This window comes from Salmo salar, unplaced genomic scaffold (genome assembly GCF_905237065.1).
Source record: "Salmo salar unplaced genomic scaffold, Ssal_v3.1, whole genome shotgun sequence".
NCBI lineage: Eukaryota > Metazoa > Chordata > Actinopteri > Salmoniformes > Salmonidae > Salmo > Salmo salar.
The window spans coordinates 30,156-37,252 of NW_025548357.1; the positions used below are offsets into that span (position 1 = coordinate 30,156).

Genomic DNA, 7,097 nt, shown 5'->3' on the forward strand with positions numbered 1-7,097 from the left:
GTTGTGACAGCTGCTGCAGGAGTGGTGGTGGTGACAGCTGCTGCAGGAGTGGTGGTGGTGACAGCTGCTGCAGGAGTGGTGGTGGTGACAGCTGCTGCAGGAGTGGTGGTGGTAGCAGCTGCTGCAGGAGTGGTGGTGGTGACAGCTGCTGCAGGAGTGGTGGTTGTGACAGCTGCTGCAGGAGTGGTGGTGGTGGTTGTGACAGCTGCTGCAGGAGTGGTGGTGGTGACAGCTGCTGCAGGAGTGGTGGTGGTGACAGCTGCTGCAGGAGTGGTGGTGGTGACAGCTGCTGCAGGAGTGGTGGTGGTAGCAGCTGCTGCAGGAGTGGTGGTGATGACAGCTGCTGCAGGAGGAGTGGTGGTGGTGACAACATTAAGTCTGACATTTTAAATAGGAAATTTACTTGAGAAGTATTTTTTTAAACCTTTAATACACAACAAGTTTGCTGCAACTACAGGGGTATGAAATTAACGTCTATAGGCTGATAAGGACATAACCCTTTTTCTGGCTGTAGTGGTAGAATGAGGCTGTGCATCCCCTCAAGACATATAGAACGTGTTTAACCTAATGAAAGGTTAACCACTAAGGAACACACACACACACACACACACACACACACACACACACACACACACACACACACACACACACACACACACACACAGTGTATTACCTGCTAGCAGGAGGAGAATCATCAGAGGCTTCATATCCATGTCCTTTTATGTCTCTGTAGAGGTGAACCACACAACATCAATCATAAATGAACCCCATTGGATCTTCCATTAACAGCTGTTGAAGGATGATGTCATTGACCGACATTAATTAGAGATTAGTCAATATTCCAAAATCACATGATGTTCATTGATATTCAAAAAAGCAATCCCATAATACTTCCAGTTGTATTAACGGTATCCCTTATGTGTTTACCAGTGTTAAAGGAATTTAATATCTTGATGATAATAATCAATAATCAATTCGCCTTGACTAATGCCCAAGGTTTGTAAGACAATGGGTTATAATAATTAGGCAAGGACTCAGCTTTCTGCAAAAGGTTTCTGTAGCTTTATTCAGAGAACGTTCTGAGGTCAGGATAACAAAACAGTCATTATATAGTTCTTGCTAACTTACGCACATGCATTTACACACAAACTGTTGGTGACCTGCATCCCCATAAACTTCTCACACTGTTTATCACTATCCAGAGCTCAGCCTGTTCCTTTCCTTCAAGGTTAGGAACTCTCTGAAGCTTTTACTCCCTTGACCATCTGCTTCTCTATCTCTCTATACTAATTGCATACACACATTTCTTTCCCTCTCCAGTGGTTCCTGGACTTTCCGGAACTAATCAGACTAATCGATCCCTACATTGATCATTACATTGATTATTCATTAAACCTGCTGTATGACTAATAATTCATCATGGTTTATTGATTCATTTACATTTATTAGATAATTCTCTTATCAATCAGTAGGTGTCTTTTCAGCCTGCTTCCAATGTCTTCAGCCCTCTGCTCTGCTTTCACTGTAGATTACTGTATTATTATTAATAGTATTATTATTATTACTATTATCATTATTATTATCATCATTATTATCATTATCTTTATTATTATTATTATTATTATTATTATTATTATTATCATCATTATTATTATTATTATTATTATTATTATTATTATTATCATTATTATTATTATCATTATTATTATTATTATTATTATTATTTATTTAACCTTCTAAAAGTATAGTACACTACTTAGGCAACCTATTCCATATATACAGTATAGTGCACTGCTTAGGCACCCTATTCCCTATATACAGTATAGTGCACTGCTTAGGCACCCTATTCCCTATATACAGTATAGTGCACTGCTTAGGCACCCTATTCCCTATATACAGTATAGTGCACTGCTTAGGCACCCTATTCCCTATATACAGTATAGTGCACTGCTTAGGCACCCTATTCCCTATATACAGTTTATTTTAATGTAACCTTTATTTAACTAGGCAAGTCAGTTAAGAATAAATTATTATTTACAATGAAGGCCGACACCGGCCAAACTCGGACGAGTGGGACTCCCACTCACGGGCCAGTTGTGATCCAGCCATGATTCGAACCAGTAATTATCTTAAAGTCATTGATTCAGTGTGGTAATTATCTTAAAGTCATTGATTCAGTGTGGTAATTATCTTAACAATGTGAAGTGGAAGTGGGTCCAACCTGTTTCTTTCTCCCCTCCTGAGCCGACCACACCTCCCTTTCATCACTCTCTCTCTCTCTCTCTCTCTCTCTTTTTTTTTTGGCAACAGTTAACCTACATCTATGGGTTTATACCTATAGTGTTCCATTAATAACAGATGGCAACAGTTAGCCTACATCTATGGGTTTATACCTATAGTGTCCCATTAATAACAGATGGCAACAGTTAACCTACATCTATGGGTTTATACCTATAGTGTTCCATTAATAACAGATGGCAACAGTTAGCCTACATCTATGGGTTTATACCTATAGTATCCCATTAATAACAGATGGAGATTTCAATTGCATAGTTAGGTCTAGGACTACTAATGTCTTGAAATAGGAAGAAAAATATAAATACAATTTGAACAAGCAATCATGACAGTCAAATTCACCGAAGCTGCTTCTTACCTGAGAATATCAGAGACGTTGTGTCGGCTAGGACCTGTAGACTACTCGGATGAGAAAGTACGCACCAATAACTTCACCTCTCTTTCTGAGAACTAAAGATGATCAACTCCTGGGCAGCGGGGGTTTTGTACGATGACGGAAAATGAGACTTGGAATTTTTTTCTAACATGCTGGCCTCGTTTTTCCACTGCCATTCATGAGCGTCAATCACGCCTTTCAATAAAATGTATCCACCTACAAGACCCGCAAAACGACTAACCAAAATCAAAAAGTGACTCTTAGACCACCTTAACCAAAAACCCCACCCTCAGTGTTATGATGTTTGTTCAAACCCAGATGAAAACAAACAACAAATACAAAGTGAGGGATCAATCACATTTATTTATAAAGCCCTTCTTACATCAGCTGACGTAACAAAGTGCTGTACAGAAACCCAGCCTAAAACCCCACACAGCAATGCAGATGTAGAAGCACAGTGGCTAGTAAAAACTCCCTAGAAAGGCAAGAACCTAGGAAGAAACCTAGAGAGGACCCAGGCTCTGAGGGGTGGGCCAGTTCTCTTCCGGCTGTGCTGGGTGGAGATTAGAAACCTAGAGAGGAACCAGGCTCTGAGGGGTGGGCCAGTCCTCTTCTGGCTGTGCTGGGTGGAGATTAGAAACCTAGAGAGGAACCAGGCTCTGACTTGCTGGGTGGAGATTAGAAACCTAGAGAGGAACCAGGCTCTGAGGGGTGGAGATTAGAAACTAGAGAGGAACCAGGCTCTGAGGGGTGGGCCAGTCCTCTTCTGGCTGTGCCAGATAGAGATTTAAGAGTAGGCTACATGTGGCCATCAAGGTCCCATGAACAGGTCAGGGTTCAATAGTCGCAGGTAGAACAGCAGAAAGTGGATCCCGTCTAAAGTTACCTCCGGACAGGGCCAACCAGGCAGGATACCCACAGCCAACTCACTAACGACTATCAGGTCCTAATGTCCTGGTACCCAACTCACTAACGACTATCAGGTCCTAATGTCCTGGTACCCAACTCACTAACGACTATCAGGTCCTAATGTCCTGGTACCCAACTCACTAACGACCATCAGGTCCTAATGTCCTGGTACCCAACTCACTAACGACTATCAGGTCCTAATGTCCTGGTACCCAACTCACTAACGGCTATCAGGTCCTAATGTCCTGGTACCCAACTCACTAACGACCATCAGGTCCTAATGTCCTGGTACCCAACTCACTAACGACATCAGGTCCTAATGTCCTGGTACCCAACTCACTAACGACCATCAGGTCCTAATGTCCTGGTACCCAACTCACTAACGACCATCAGGTCCTAATGTCCTGGTACCCAACTCACTAACGACCATCAGGTCCTAATGTCCTGGTACCCAACTCACTAACGACCATCAGGTCCTAATGTCCTGGTACCCAACTCACTAACGACCATCAGGTCCTAATGTCCTGGTACCCAACTCACTAACGACCATCAGGTCCTAATGTCCTGGTACCCAACTCACTAACGACCATCAGGTCCTAATGTCCTGGTACCCAACTCACTAACGACCATCAGGTCCTAATGGCCTGGTACCCAACTCACTAACGACTATCAGGTCCTAATGTCCTGGTACCCAAATGTATTGACTGGTTGATGTATTGACTGGTTGATGTATTGACTGGTTGATGTATTGACTGGTTGATGTATTGACTGGTTGATGTATTGACTGGTTGATGTATTGACTGGTTGATGTATTGACTGGTTGATGTATTGACTGGTTGATTTATTGACTGGTTGATGTATTGGTTGGTTGATTGATGTTTTTTATTTATTTATTTTATTTAACCAGGTAGGGTAGTGGAGAACAAGTCCTTTATTTAACCAGGTAGGCAAGTTGAGAACAAGTTCTCATTTACAATTGCGACCTGGCCAAGATAAAGCAAAGCAGTTCGACAACATACAACACAGAGTTACACATGGAGTAAAATAAACATACAGTCAATAATACAGTAGAAAAATAAGTCTATATACAATGTGAGCAAATGATGTGAGATAAGGGAGGTAAAGGCAATATATAGGCCATGGTGGTGAAGTAAATACAATATAGCAAGTAAAACACTGGAATGGTAGAATTATAATTTGAAGAAAGTTCAAAGTTAAAATATAAATAATATGGTAAAGGTAAAGATCTATAGGTAAAGATCTATAGACATTTCACTAGAGGTATAGAACACTAGAACTATAGACATTTCACTAGAGGTATAGAACACTAGATCTATAGACATTTCACTAGAGGTATAGAACACTAGAACTATAGACCATTTACTAGAGGTAAAGATCTATAGACCATTCACTAGAGGTAAAGAACTATAGACCATTCACTAGAGGTAAAGAACTATAGAACTATAGACCAATCACTAGATGTATAGATCTATAGACCATTCACTAGAGGTATAGAACTATAGACCATTCACTAGAGGTATAGAACTATAGAACTATAGACCATTCACTAGAGGTATAGAACAATAGACCATTCACTAGAGGTATAGAACTATAGACCATTCACTAGAGGTATAGAACTATAGACCATTCACTAGAACTATAGAACTATAGACCATTCACTAGAGGTATAGAACTATAGAACTATAGACCATTCACTAGATGTATAGAACTATAGACCATTCGCGAGAGGTAAAGATCTATAGACCATTCACTAGAGATAAAGAACTATAGACCATTCACTAGAGGTAAAGAACTATAGACCATTCACTAGAGGTATAGAACTATAGAACTATAGACCATTCACTAGAGGTAAAGAACTATAGAACTATAGACCATTCACTAGAGGTATAGAACTATAGACCATTCACTAGAGGTAAAGATCTATAGACCATTCACTAGAGGTATAGAACTATAGACCATTCACTAGAGGTATAGAACTACAGACCATTCACTAGAGATAGAGAACTATAGACCATTCACTAGAGATAAGGAACTATAGACCATTCACTAGAGGTAAAGAACTATAGACCATTCACTACAGGTAAAATACTATAGACCATTCACTAGAGGTAAAGATCTATAGACCATTCACTAGAACTATAGATCTATAGAACATTCACTAGAGGTATAGAACTATAGACCATTCACTAGAGGTAAAGAACTATAGATCTATAGACCATTCACTAGAGGTAAAGAACTATAGACCATTCACTAGAGGTATAGAACTATAGACCATTCACTAGAACTATAGAACTATAGACCATTCACTAGAGGTATAGAACTATAGAACTATAGACCATTCACTAGATGTATAGAACTATAGACCATTCGCGAGAGGTAAAGATCTATAGACCATTCTCTAGAGATAAAGAACTATGAACCATTCACTAGAGGTAAAGAACTATAGACCATTCACTAGAGGTATAGAACTATAGAACTATAGACCATTCAGTAGAGGTAAAGAACTATAGAACTATAGACCATTCACTAGAGGTATAGATCTATAGACCATTCACTAGAGGTAAAGAACTATAGACCATTCACTAGAGATAAAGAACTATAGACCATTCACTAGAGGTAAAGAACTATAGACCATTCACTAGAGGTAAAATACTATAGACCATTCACTAGAGGTAAAGATCTATAGACCATTCACTAGAACTATAGATCTATAGAACATTCACTAGAGGTATAGAACAATAGACCATTCACTAGAGGTATAGATCTATAGACCATTCACTAGAGGTAAAGAACTATAGACCATTCACTAGAGATAAAGAACTATAGACCATTCACTAGAGGTAAAGCACTATAGACCATTCACTAGAGGTAAAATACTATAGACCATTCACTAGAGGTAAAGATCTATAGACCATTCACTAGAACTATAGATCTATAGAACATTCACTAGAGGTATAGAACAATAGACCATTCACTAGAGGTATAGAACTATAGACCATTCACTAGAGGTAAAGAACTATAGATCTATAGACCATTCACTAGAGGTAAAGAACTATAGACCATTCACTAGAGGTATAGAACTATAGACCATTCACTAGAGGTATAGAACTATAGACCATTCGCTAGAGGTATAGAACTATAGACCATTTACTAGAGGTGTAGAACGATAGACCATTCCCTAGAGGTATAGAACTATAGACCATTCACTAGAGGTAAAGATCTATAGACCATTCACTAGAGGTATAGAACTATAGACCATTCACTCGAGGTATAGAACTATAGACCATTCACTAGAGGTAAAGAACTATAGACCATTCACTAGAGGTAAAGATCTATAGACCATTCACTAGAACTATAGATATATAAAACATTCACTAGAGGTATAGAACTATAGACCATTCACAAGAGGTAAAGAACTATAGATCTGTAGACCATTCACTAGAGGTAAAGAACTATAGACCATTCACTAGAGGTATAGAACTATAGACCATTCACT

At 39.3% G+C, this 7,097-nt stretch overlaps 1 long non-coding RNA gene across 1 annotated transcript; it reads right to left on the reverse strand.

The window, feature by feature from the left end:
• Positions 1 to 437: 437 nt before the first annotated feature.
• On the reverse strand, positions 438 to 2,779 carry LOC123732927 (uncharacterized). The gene is made up of 3 exons (XR_006763501.1): positions 2,654 to 2,779; positions 674 to 727; positions 438 to 451 (listed from the first exon to the last, which is right to left on the reverse strand). It is a non-coding gene; the product is annotated as an uncharacterized lncRNA (long non-coding RNA).
• Positions 2,780 to 7,097: the final 4,318 nt, after the last annotated feature.